At 34.6% G+C, this 14,504-nt stretch overlaps 1 long non-coding RNA gene across 1 annotated transcript in view; it reads left to right on the top strand.

The window, feature by feature from the left end:
* The first annotated feature begins 8,672 nt into the window (after positions 1-8,672).
* LOC128248386 (uncharacterized) overlaps positions 8,673-14,504 on the top strand; it is a 19,745-nt gene continuing 13,913 nt past the window's right edge. The window contains exon 1 of the long non-coding RNA XR_008264625.1: positions 8,673-8,758. This is a non-coding gene — a long non-coding RNA (uncharacterized LOC128248386). The remainder of the gene's footprint in view (positions 8,759-14,504) is intronic.

Here is a 14,504-nt window from a genome sequence, read left to right on the forward strand (position 1 = left end):
TATATATATATACACACACACATTAGAGATTTATGGTTTTTAAAAAATGCTTATATAATAACAAAGAAAACTGTATTTTTATGAAAATCTATAAACATACGGCTAAGTTATCAATTTAATAATTCCATTCAATAAAACCACCATAAGCATCAATAACTGCCTCTACGCGGGGTCGAAATCGTTTACAAGCTCAGTTTAAGAGGTCCTTGTTCATATCGGACATGATTTGGCGGCTTTCAAAGAATATTTGGTGCTACGGGGGTGTTCATTGATATTTTTCTCAATGATTCTCCATACATAGTAGTCCAGTAAAGATCTGGAGGATTAGGAGGCCAAATGTTGGAGGTGATGTGATCATGGAAATTATCGGCCATCCATCATCTGAGCCTTGTGTGATGATACAGAATCTTCTTGAAAGACATGTCTTCCAATGCATACACTGTTGATCCAAGGCTTAACAACTTTATCCAGAACTTCAATATACGCAGCAGCATTCACCCTAAGTCTTTGTGGACAAAAGTGAGAAGGCATCACATGTCCTTCATTGCTAACAACACCCAAAACCATGACCCTTACAGAAAATTGTGTGTGCATTACTCTTAGAACCTCAGAAGGGTCCGCACACAGCCATCTGTCACTTTTTCTGTTAGTTTTCTGATCTGGCCAAAGTTTTTCTCAGCTGAGAAAACCCAAATCACACCATCTTCTGATAGATTTTTAATCTTCTTCAAAAGTCTTTTGGATCTGGTTAAACGGTTTCCTTTTGTTTTTTCTGACATGAATTGACCTCCCTTCATCACGTAAGATTTCTAAGTGATATCTTCATGCACAACATTTCTGATTGTTTCTTCCGACACACGAAATTGTTTTGTAATTGACCTCATTTATTTTCCTAGATTGTCTTCAATGTTTTGATTAACTTCCTGAATAAATTCAGGTGTCCTAATAGAATCTGAGCATTTGGAATGTTTTTTATACAGGCAATACGCTTCCATCGTCTTTTTCTTACTCACACCGAATCTTGTCGAGAAAAGATCTTGCATCTTTCAGAAAACGAGAAATTTCTAAATCACCATGCTTACCCTTCAAAGCTACAATCACAGCATGCCTTTTCATTTCATTAGTAAGCATAGGTCCTGTCATTGTTATTTTCTGAAACAAAAGTTTAATAAAAATTTAGTCAAATAAAATAATGACTAAAAATGCATGTGTCCTCAAATACCGTCCGCACCCTGTATATATAAACGTTTGTGTGTTTCTGCGTCTGTGTTTGTCCCCCTGCAGCCGATTTACAATTTTTGATGGTGTGTTTACGTCCCTATAACTTAGCTGTTCGCCAAAACAGACTGATAGAATAAGTACCAGGCTTTAAAAAATGACAAGTACTGGCCTCGGTTCATTCGACTGAAAATTCTCCAAGGTGGTTCCGCAGTATGGCCGCAGTCTAATGACTGAAGCACGTAAAAGACTGACAGACAGACAGACAGACAGGCAAGCAGGCAGGCAGATAGATAGATAGATAGATAGATAGATAGATAGATAGATAGATAGATAGATAGATAGAGTGTGAGAGAGAGAGAGAGAGAGAGAGAGAGAGTTAGTAAGTAAACCGATAGATAAATAAATAAACAAAGACACAGACAGACGGGTAGGTAGGTAGGTTGATAGGTATATAGATAGATAGCGGTTTTTCTTGACTTCTGTTTTGTGTGTATATTGTGCAAAACATGATAAATTATGCAAACAGTTATTAAAACCTAGTGAGAGAGATTATGGTAAACAGACATGAGATTGTATAAACCACCTAATTTTACTGCATAAGAAAGAAAAGAAAATAAGTCAATACTTACAATTTACACGATAACTAGATGGATAATTTAAGAGGAAGGAATTTACTGTAGAGTAGGCGGAGAGATAATTTCAATATTTTATCAGTTACAATGAAAATAAGATCAGAAATAGAAAAAAATATCTTATATAATTTAAAAAACACAGAAGTATATCTGTAGCAGTCGAAAACTATCCAGCAGCGATGGTGGAATTAGCTGAATTATGATTACTTGTACCTGTGCACGTCATCAGTAACTGGTATCCTCCACCAACAATGTTTAGATACATTTCCCTTTTAGTGATACAGAAAAACAGTAATTTTCAAATCACTGGTATTGCAAATACCAGACGGACTGGTAAAAATTCTTTAGCGACAGAAGTAGTATTGGTTGAAAATAGCATTCTGTATATCCTATTGAACGTAGATATACTATCGAAAACCACAAAATTGTAGTATTCGTCTCGAGAAAGCTTCTCATATCTAAGCATAACGGTGGTTGGTAAATCGATGTTCTTAGACGTCTTCTACCAGAAAACGCTCAGGTAATATATATTTCTCTGGATATGTGAGTGATATTTTATATTGTTGTTAGTAGAAGTGTTCTTTGAAACCAAAGAAATCACAATATTTTGAAAAGCAACTAGTGGTGATTGTGATAGAATTTAGATAGCAGATTAATATGAAAACTCGGCAGGTTATAATTGAATACTAAACATGGTATATGATTCTTTCTCGGAATCTAGTTTAATATTAAGAATAAGTACGTTACTAGTTTTAGAACAAGTTAAAGATTAATTTTAAAAGACAGCGTGATCATGCCGTGTTGTAGAATACCCAAAGTAATATTAGTTACAAATTTTGGCACAAAACCAGCATTTCTGAGGGAGGGATGACGTCGATTACATCTACGTAGCTAATAGCCTGGATATAAACGCAAGTATGAAAGGTAAAGTTGATCTCGGCGGGATTTGAAGTCAGAACGTTAAGACGGAGGAGATACCACTGAGCATTTAGCCCAGCGTGCTAACGATTCTGCCAGCTCACCACCTTAGTACCTGATTCAATAATATTAGAACGTATATAAAGGCGGCAAACTGGCAGAATCGTTATCGAGGCATTTCATCCATCTTTATATTCTGAGTTTGAAGTTCTGCCGAGGTCAACTTTGCCTTCTATCCTTTCGGGGTCCATAAAGTAAGTACCAGTTGAACACCGAAGTCGCTGTAATCGACTTAACCTATCTCCGAACTTGCTACCTTTGTGCCAAAATTTGAAATTAATATTAGAACTTATATAATAACGATGTAATACTAATTCCTAAGTGTTAACATGTTTCAAAGGGGTTTCCTGTACGGACTGAATTATGTTAAGTTATTGGAACCTGAATTTTATATCTATTTCATAAATGATTTGCTACCTTGTGAGGAGCTGTATACACAGAGGTTGGTTTTATAGTTGCGCATCATATGAAGAGAGAGACCAGCTAAATTTAGACAAGAATTCTTAGTTATACAGCAGACATTAATATCAACGTTGTTAATAGCCTGGATATAAATGCAAATTTATACTATATTATTTCTCTTACCAAACTTCTCCTTTTTAGCATAAATAAACAAATATTATCATTACCTTCAGGGGCGGCCACGTTCAATAGTGATTTGCATTATTGTAATGAGTATCTCCGTAATAACTTTACTAATAAAATAAAATACACATCCTGCTCCAAAGTCCTGAAGCATAAAAATAGATAAGGAAATATTATATGCTAGATACAGCCTAGAATTCTGTGCAAATATCGTTAGAGAATTCTGAAAAGAAATGTTCTTTTTTATTTATTTTCTGATGATTCGGTGATAGCATAAGACTTACGTGGACATTCGAATGATATAAACTATTCTTTTTAAAATCTTCCAAGGTGCATTAACTATTTCAATTTTAGGAAATCTTTCTTCAACGGCATAGTGCTTCTACTTGTAACTGAATTAATCTGAACAATTAATCCATTAACGGTAATTGCACGTCGAAAGCTCCCATATATTGTGTTTAAGTTCAGCTTGATAATGAGTATTCTTTTTAATTATATTTGTTTGATTGAGAGTTTCTTTAAAGTTCGCTTTTATCAACATATCCCTACATTTAAGAAAACGGGGAAAAAACATCCCCGAGCCTTTCCAATAACATTTTAACATAAACAGAATTGACGGCATTTAAACTTTCATCTGATAAATTCTAGGCCACGCAACATGGCAACAACATGAAATGGGTGCGTACGGAGCCATGTAAGCATTGGTGTTATGTTCAATTCCCAGTGGTTCGGCCCGTCTTTTTTCCGCCAATTGTTTGTGTTCAGTCGATTTAAGTGGAGCATATATTATTGTAAATAGCATATAATCATAGTTATTATTTAAAAAGACGTATGTGTGTCGCTCTTCTCCGTAATTTAATCCTTCGGATTTGTTTACATATATATGTGTATACATGTATACATGTGTGTGTGTGTTGTATATAGTTATATGTACATATATATTAAGATATATATACATACATTTATATAAACACATGTAAAAGTATATATATAATGTATATATATATATATATATATATATAACTGTTACGTTTCTCAGAATCTATTATTAAACCTTAAACTCCATCGATCCAGGTTTTTTCACAATTTGTTGTTAGTCACTACATCATCACTATATATTGAAGTAGTGTATAGGAATACTTATTTTCTCCTTATGTTGATATATAAATGCAAGAAATAACGATAATTACAATGGAGTATCGAGAAGAAAACAAAACAGTGGAAGTATTACGTATCAAATATTCAATATTAAATCTGTTTCTTTTATTTACTGAATGTAGTTAAAAGACGTATACAGATTATAGACGATTATATAAATAATATTTGCATATTATTATCATTCAAGTAAACAATAAATAAAAGAAGTTTTAAATTATTATATATTAATTTTGAAATATACGAAGAACGCAAAAGAATGACAACTAAAAACTGATATTTATAACAAATAGTATTGTAATGGGAGGCGCAATGGCCTAGTGGTTAGGGCAGCGGACTCCCGGTCTGAGGATCGCGGTTTCGATTCCCAGACCGGGTGTTGTGAGTGTTTATTGCGCGAAAACACCTAAAGCTCCACAAGGCTCCAGCAAGGTGGGATGAACCCTGCTGTTCTCTTTCACCACAACTTTCTTCTTGTTTCTAAATGTTAACCTGCTCGCTTAGCCAGCGGGGTGGCGTCATTCGAAGGCTAAAACAACGCGAAGCGCATTGTGGCCAGCGCTGTGTAGCAGCATCTGATTACCTGGTCGGTCACGTGAATAGTGTAATATTAAAATTGCAGGTATGAGGAAATGTTTTCAAGAAACTGTTTGTTTTTTGTTTTGTTTTGTTTTTTTCGTTGAGAAACGTAATTATTTATACTGTTTCTGATACATTTGTGCTAAATCTGCATTTCGTTTTTTGATTGGTTTCTTTAAAGATTTCGCCACTTGAAAAGGGTTTGGGTACGTTGTAATCCACGCATTCTTTGTAACCGAATTAAATTATTCTTTCTCATTGAAGTATTTTCCTTGTTACTTCTCCCACATCTCTGGAACATAATTCTATTTTATTTACGTTATGTATTAAATGAAACAATAATGGAAACTTCACAGACCATTTACATCAATGATTTGGCATCTACTCGCCTTGATCTAAATCAAGAACAATTTCATTTTTTTTAGGAATGCAATCTCAACTGAAATCAAAACAAACATAAACACCTAAAACCATAATAAAAGAATTAAACAACCAAATGACATTCTACTTTGAATGCTGATGACGAATTTGCTCTTTCGATGAATAAACTGGCGACGAATTTTCCCTGCATAGAACTAACCGACTACTGACGGACTGTCGAACTTGCGAGGAAATGAACTAACAACAAACTGATCTGGCAATTAAGTGACCTAGCAACAATGTGATAGATAATGAATTATCCTAGCATCAAAATGTGATAGATAATGAATTATCCTAGCATCAAAATGACTGGCAATGAAATGATCTGGTGTGGAATGGACACGATGACTAATTGACCGAGGAAAAATAGCAATGAGAATAGCTCATATAGCAAAATAATATATTCTCTTTATGAAGAATATTCAGAATCAAACATGTGCCAAATTGCAAAAAGATAAACAACTAAAAGTAGAGAAACGTGAAACGGGGTTAGAAATATGAAATATAGTATTAGAAATATGCTACATTATTACTAAATAATCATAATCTGAAATATCCCTTCTACAATAGACAAAAGGCCTGAAATTTTATTGGGGCTAGTCGAGTACATCGGCTCCAGTGCTCAACTGGTGCTTATTTTATTGAAAAGGCAGCGTTGTTCTCAGTGGTTTTGAACTCAGAACATAAATATGTGCCACTAAGCACCAAAACTTCCGTTCGTTTCTTAAGCGAAAATAAGGCAAGTTTTAAACACAAAGCAATTTATTCAATCAATAATCTAATTACCGTTTCATTCCAGTATTTTCTGCAATATTGTTGGCTGATGCATTATTCTCTCCTCAAAGAATTTCCAGTTTCTACTGGAGGAAACTTTCTCCAGGTGAATTTTTACGTCCTCTTCAGATTTGAAGGTTTGTCCATGCAATGAACTTTGAGGAGACCGAAACAGGTGGAAATTTGAAGGCACACGGTTGGGTGACTATGGATAGTTCAGCGAAACTTACCAACCAAGCTCCAGTAACATTTGCCACGTTTGCAAAGAAGCGTGCAGTCTTGCAGCGTCGTGATGAAAGACAATATCCTTACGATTAGCTGGTGTTTGACGCTTCTGATAGATCGCTGCATTTGATTTGACTAGCTGGTCAAAGTTCCCGTCCAAATTGATAATGCTATTCATGAGAAGGTCGAAAAGACAACATTCCAATCCCAACGAACTGAATTGAAGGCATAACTTTCAAATTGAACACAAACTTCTTCGCGTGAAATCCTTCGCTGGAAGTTGTTTGTAGTGGTTTGCCACGCTTCTCATTGTTATAAACGATCAAGTTTTGGTCCCCTGTCACCATTTTCTTCAAAACGGTATCGTTTTCTTCACTTTTCTGCGACAATGGAAGATGAAAATCAAATGGGCAAGGTTAGTGTTATTCAATTTATGTGGGATCCAAACTTCGAGCCTAATGACGTAACCAAGTTGATACAGATGGTTTTCAATACACGATTGTAACCATTCTGGTCGTATACCGGAGGCGGGGTGAGAGTGGAGGTTTGGTCGTTGTTAATCTCAGTTGGCCGGCCAGAGTGAGGTGCATCTTGAACCGAAAAATTTCCCGATCTGAATTTTGAAAACTACTTCTCGCATAAACGTTCCGTAATAGAGTCTCCTCCGTAAGTAATGCATATGTTCCTGCAGAGTTCTGTCACTTTTCTGCTTTTCTTAAATTGAAAAATCATGAGGTGTCGATAATGCTCGTTTTGATTTTCCTTTTTCGGTATGATTTCTTGATTTTCCTAGCTGGAAGACAAGCACTCGGCCCTTAAGTGTCCTTTTGTCCCGTACTTAAAGCACCGAGGCTTCCTCCATTCAACATTAACTTTTAGTACTGTCTCCTTTATAAATATTCTGTCAAGTACATTTTCTAAGTCACTGAGTGCGGCTTGTACCAACATCTCGATGCTCTGCCTCGACCAATTTTGGGAGCGGAGCGTGTCACCTTTACTATTTCAATTATTTCATCTCGCTGGTACATCAGAGCGGCCACAACCCAAGCGTCCTCTGTCTGGGGTGGCACTCCTAAAATTTTCACTCAACTCTGAACTTTTGATCTCACTCGAATCTTTATTATTTATACTTTACTTGGACCTGTCTATCTCTCGCAAGGGGGCGTCGTAACTCTCATCACAACAATAACACAAAAATATGGAAGTACAGTTTTTATCTTAAAGCATTGAATATCTTGTTCTCTTTTCGATATTTTATTCCAATTTTTTGTTATACCCCACATCTAAATAACAACAGGAAGATAAAGTTTTCATTCATTAAGTTATGTTTATTAATGTGTTTTAGCGCGAGTTTTTAACTTTGTAACATTCTCGACCTGGTATGGCATGAATTGACCAGCGATAATTTATTTACTATATATTCATATATGTGTGTGTGTGCTGTGTTTATGTATGTGTATCTATCTTGTAGACTGTCATAGACTGTTAAATAGGATAGAACGTTAAACTGAATAACATCAGTACTTAGTACCTGCAAGTTCTACATTCAAATTGTGCTAGAGCACTCTTGGTCTTCCATATCTACGCAGTTGATAAAATAATACGAGAAGTGTATTTGCGTTGATCCAACGGATTAATGATGTGTGTCAATGTTTTAATCTAAGAAATTATTGCAACCTGTCTTGGAAGTTTTCTCCGAAATCTACAACGCAGCTTCAACATTCATTTGAAATACTTTTACTCTAGTTATGGTTTATAATTCCCTTGATAATAACGTTAATGAAAACCTACCTCTATAAAATGATTGACGTCAACAGAAACTGTCAATGTTGTTGTTTAGCTCCATATCAGTAATATTGGAGCAGGTCTATGATCAAAAGAGTCCCAGAAATGACTATTCAGTCTTTTATATAATCAGGACTACATTATTTAATGTGTCTTTTTTTTTATTTTGGTTCAGAGAGCAGTGAGTGATTTGTGGGAGATATTTCTTCCATTTCTACCACGAAAACCGACGATTTTAAATGTTCCTCGGTGATTTATTGATACTTATATCACCTGTGTTTTCCAAGCTGTCACCCATCTAAATACTAACCAAGCTGGAGATTGCTAAATTTCGGTGATCAGAAGGAAGCTGGCGTTCTCGGTGTGATGTGAGCATAATCTAAACAAAAAAGATATTGTTACTGGTGAGTGATATTTGGCAAGATTTAATCTGTTGAGATATTAAATGCGTAACTAACTGCAAGTAAAATTTATTATTGGAATGTTCATCTTTAGTAGCCATGAAGAGGTTTTGTTGTATTTGTGACCTTTGTACAATATTTTTGTCATTACAGAAGTTGTAATATCGTGTTTTTGCTATAATTAGAACTATAGTTCAGGAAAAGTCTATATCAATTAGCATTTTCTCTCAAGAAAAATGCGCTACAGTGACATTTATATTTTTTTCTGGAAACCACTTCTATAAGGAGTGTTATTGAACTATGGCAAACGTTTGTGAACAATCGCCAGAAGTAGCATCTAAATAGCATCAACGTGCTGAAAGAAAATAAGTACTAGTTAATAAAATGGTTAAGTGGATTCAAATTCGGCCAAATAGAAATTGGATTTTTTAAAAAAGAAAATAATTGTATTCAATTGCTATCTCATAGTCTTCAGTTTTCTAATCTTAATATTTTTTTTTAAACATTAGATTATGATTTCAAGGGTTAAAACATTTTAAAACGCCTTTATATTAAAGTATCACACTAGTATAAGATTCAATTAAAGGAAATAATGGCTGATTCTATATGTTTTTTTTTGCTCTAAGTTACTTATTTTCGACTCTAAATTGTCTGTGGCTCGACAACAACAATCTTCAAGTAGCGACTCACATAATTTCAGTTTTGAATAGATAGCAACTGTATTTAATTTCAAAAATATCGTCTACCCTCAGTGCAAACGCTCAACAATACAATGTTAAGATTTAGTGTCAAAGAAATAAGTTTCACGAGATATTGAATAAAGCTGTACAATTATTAAAAAATTTCCCGAAGATTTGTAATACATTTATTGCTTCTTCCATTACTTTTATTTTCTCAAAGTATTAGTTAATATAAAGGAAATGTAACAATAAAAGATATATTACACTGTATTCTTGTGCATAGTGCCATATAATGTAGAAGGAAAGCAGTGTTTAACAAAATGGAGGGTGTAAGTGAAATCTGTTAACAAAATGATAAAGCTATTCAAGAAAGAAATATTGTTTTATTGGGATATGCTGTGAAATGACACGAGTACAAAATTGTCTCGTGTATCTCAAATTATTGAGTTACATCCCTTATCATACAGCATTTGAATATGAATTCTTAATTCATTTCTTACGTAAGAAAGTAATATGTTTTAAATGCCTCCTACAACTGTATGTATGATGCTTATAAATTTCAGTTCAATGATTTTAATCCCGACGTCAGATTCCTCTGGTTGATAGAAATGATCGACAAGTGTCACTTACATTACCTTCACCACATTCTGTTCGGAGGCAAAATATCAGTTAACACTATAGAAAGCCCTGTTGCAAGTTATAGGGGGAAAAGAGATTAGCATTCATATAGTACAATACCATTTGGACATCCAGTCTTCGGTAACGTAACAGTACGAGTTGAAAGTTATTTTTGTTATCTATATGTTTATGTAAGCGTTTGCATGCGTCTTATGCTTGTTATCTTTTGTGCGTGTGAAAAAATAACCACTAGTTTAAGCTTTTGAAGAATTTCATACACAAGAATAAGATGCGAATATATTATGTTGAGATCACCAATCATAATTTATCAGAAGGCAAACCGAATTTCCACGTAGTTTTGTGACAAGAAAATTTCTGACATGAAAGTCGTCTTTGTTATCGATATAGAAATGTTGTATAAACTCGAATTTTATTCTGTCCCATTGACAAAGAGACCCAGCTACCGTTATGGCTGCCATGATTGAGTGAGAAATTCAAAGCTAGGCACATTTAGCTAGCAACATTTCCTATGAGAAGAATTAAAATTAATATTCAGAGATAGCAATACACTTACATATCCCATATTAACGCTGCTTTTCTCGGAAAAAAAACTGATCCACTCCTCAGCACTGATATCCTTTTTAATAGACACTAACTTCAAGCTTAAGTGCCATAACGTTTGCCAAAATTCTGTACCAGGGATAAGTTATGAACCCAGTCCTCCTGCTGTATTTCAAATGGAAAATAAATGAAAAGCAGTGACAGAGATAATTGTTTTAAAGAGGTAAAAGCAACAGGGAAAAAATCTTATTTGCTACCCATGAGCGTATACAAGCATGGAAGTATCCAGTCATATATCGTGGGCCGATTACTGAACAAAAAAGGATTGTAAGTAAAATACATGAATATATCCTATAGAGAGCTCTACTGCTTCTTCTACTATTGGCCTTTACATGATGCTGATTTTCAAAATTAACAAGAAGTTATTGTAACGGGAAATAGATGATATTTGTCCCCTACTGAGATCCAAAAAGATGAAAGGTCAATAGAGATAGGCAGATATATACATTGAGAATGTAAACGTTTGTATATATATATATATATATATATATATATATATCAAGGCATTTTGCCAATCATTCTGCTGGTTCTTCTATCCGCTATTCTTTCTCTTTCTATACAATATCGTAATATTGAATTTTTATCCTTGTCTTATAATCATAAATGTATAATGTGTAACAAGACGTCAAAAATATTACATGAATGGTTATTTTATTTATCTAAAAGTTGGTTACTGATCTATTATGTACAAACGCATTTTATTATTGAGAAAAGAATTACAAAATGTATTGTTTGAGCTGTTTTAAGAGGCATTAATATGTTGAGTGAAGAGAAATAAGTCCAACTGTGTCGTATTCTGTTTTGAGCAGCGAGTTACCTACCTTCAGCTAAATGAACTAGCTCATTTTCGTAGGTTCTATCAGCGCATTTTCAGCCGGTTGACTAGCAAAGTAGGGGATAAGATGCAAACGTCTGACGTCTCAGCTGATATTCCCTTTCACTTTCCACGATCACATGTATTATATAATGAAGATGAGTTGATTGCATTGTTGTTTTTGAGTGGCAACATTGACAGACTACCCAGTCGACGCAGTAAGTTTAACCTTCTATCAACCAGCTGCCCAATTAGTAAGTTTTAAAAAGTACAGCGAAAACAAATTTATACAGAAAACAGCTTGTGTAAAATATAAACTTAGTGAAAAATTAAATATAAATCAAAGGAATAATTAGGTATGTTGCAAAACATCTGTTGGATGACCTGCGTACCGGTGTGTTTGAATCTGACTTCAGAATGAAATTTAATTATGTAATTAGTTGTTTTAATGATTCGGTAAATAAGCTGCTTTGAGGATGTTTACTTCTTGTCAGAAAACTACGTGGAAATTCGGTTTGCCTTCTCATAAATTACCATTGGTGATCTGAACATAATATATTCGCATCTTATTCGTGCGTATGATATTCTTCAACAGCCTAACCTAGTGGTTATTTCTTCACACGCACAAAAGATTGCAAGCATAAGACACACGCCTAGGCTTACACAAACATACGTGTAACATATAAATGATATATGTGTATGTGTACATTTGTATATATATATAGCTATATGAATTACATACATATATATATGTGTGAATGTGTGTGAGTGTATGTGTGTGTGTGGGTGTGTGCGTGCGTGTGTTATATACAGATGAGCTCCCTTAAACTTTTCGCAAGAAATAGGAGCAAGGGTAACAATTGTGAACAGAATTCGCCACCAGATCCCAGAATTAGGAATAACGAAAAACTTGTAGGAAATACTCACGAACAAAAATCATTTTTAAAATCACATAAGTGATGCAAAAGAATAAATGCAGTTTCCTGGTTTTACACTTTAGAAGGTTCATTATAGAACTGCAAGCGACTTGTGATTTGATGAAATCTCTCTCAATGATTTTTTAAATAAGTTCATATCTGTACTCTATTTGTTTATCACTCATGTACAATCCTGATAACTGCTTATCTGACATTGTTGACATTAAACAGGTTTTTACTCTTCGCCTATTGCTGACAAACCGCTTGAGTAATAAAATCAATAAGTATTGAGGTAATAACAGCAGCTAGTCGAACAGATGCGAGTTAATCAGTGTGTTCAAGTAATTCCTGAAGTTTGTGTTCACATTCATCATCTGGTTTTCGAGTTTCTTTCTTTCTAACTAGATTTTAAACCAAGTAACTGCCTCAGCTTCTGCGTTTTCAATTTGATACAGATTAATGACATATGTACACGTCTCAATGAATTATTCCTTTGTAAGCTTTTGAAGTTTTAGTAAATGAAGTGAATAAAGACGGTAAATGTGATACAAAGACTCTCTGCAAACATCTTCTATAGCTGAACCATTAAAATTGGAACGAAATGCCTGCCGATCACACTGCCTGGTAAGGGATAACTCAAAGCCTAATTTTTCAGTCAGTTGTTTGACTTTGAAAATGATTTTCTTGAATCGCTCCTCTGGCTTTTCTCTGCGGCCATTGAACCAATTTCAGCGCTTCTAGACATAATTATACAATTTCACTACATCAAGCAGTACAACATGCAGAGCTTCTATTATTGATTCCAGTCGTACTGAATACTTTGAAATGATAATTAGACAGACGAGAAAATTTGTTGTACGCGAAGTTCTATTGGATGAGCTTCTTGGCGTGTTTTACCTGAAGCTGTATTGGTCAGTATTAAAATCTTTGCAGACGAAATGAAGTTACTCCTACAATTTACATTTTGCAGTCCTACTGCAGTTTCATTTTACATTTTGCAGTCCTACTTGTTTCATGTAATAGTGACACACTGTAATGTCAAGAGTAAAGTAATGATATTTTAACTGTGGCAATAGAAATCCATATGTGTAACATTGCATTAAGGTCGTTTTCAAGATTTAGTTTATGCGCAGCAGAAAGAACTCGGGTAATTTTGGGATCTTTGCTCTTTATTTTAGCTTGCACAACAATATGTTTTCATGTCATTGTCCTGTTGTACCTTTGGTCGCATAGTTTGGTACTGTCAGATTTAACACCATTTTCTAAATTCATGAATGAATGCATTGACAATAAAGACAGAACACACTCGCGCGCTCACACACGTGCACACACACCTTCACACACACACACACACACACACACACACACACACACACACACACACACACACACACACACACACGCATATTTATATAGACACATAAATATGTATATGTGCTTGTCTACGTGTGGCTTTTGCGTTTGTTTGTTTCGTATTTAAATGGTTCGATAGGAAGATCAATAAAATAAGTACAAGACTTAAAATAAGTAGTCCAATAAACGAAACCAATAAAAGAATATCAGTATAAGAAAAACGCTTTTTCGTGGTTATTAGTTGTTTTGACTCTTGTTTCTAGCAATGCTGGTGCTAACTATTACTCTCAGTCACTTCAGTGACACTTATACTACTGCCTTTTGGCTGTAAATTTCGAATAAGCCACCTTTGTTTTTTATAATTATCACTTTTACCATTTATGAAACCAGCGTACAATTTCTAAGGTAACTCTTATAAACTGACAAGACAACCTAGCTTAACCCTAGGCATCCGGGTGAGAGCCACTGACAAGAATCAATCAAATGCAAAATCACTGGTGATCTGGCTATGCCCCGATGCTGTAGGGAGTTTTCCTCCCTTGTTAGTCATAAGTGCTTTCATATGGCTATGAGTTCTTTTGACTCTTGTTTCTAGCAATGCTGGTGCTAATAGTACCCATAGTGTTTTTACTGACATCTATATATACATATATATGTGTGAGTGAGTGTGTGTGTGTACGTGCGTGTGTGAGTGTGTGTTGTGTGTGTGTGTGTGTGTGTGTGTCTGTCTGTCTGTATGTGTGTCT

Source organism: Octopus bimaculoides, chromosome 7 (assembly GCF_001194135.2).
Source record: "Octopus bimaculoides isolate UCB-OBI-ISO-001 chromosome 7, ASM119413v2, whole genome shotgun sequence".
NCBI lineage: Eukaryota > Metazoa > Mollusca > Cephalopoda > Octopoda > Octopodidae > Octopus > Octopus bimaculoides.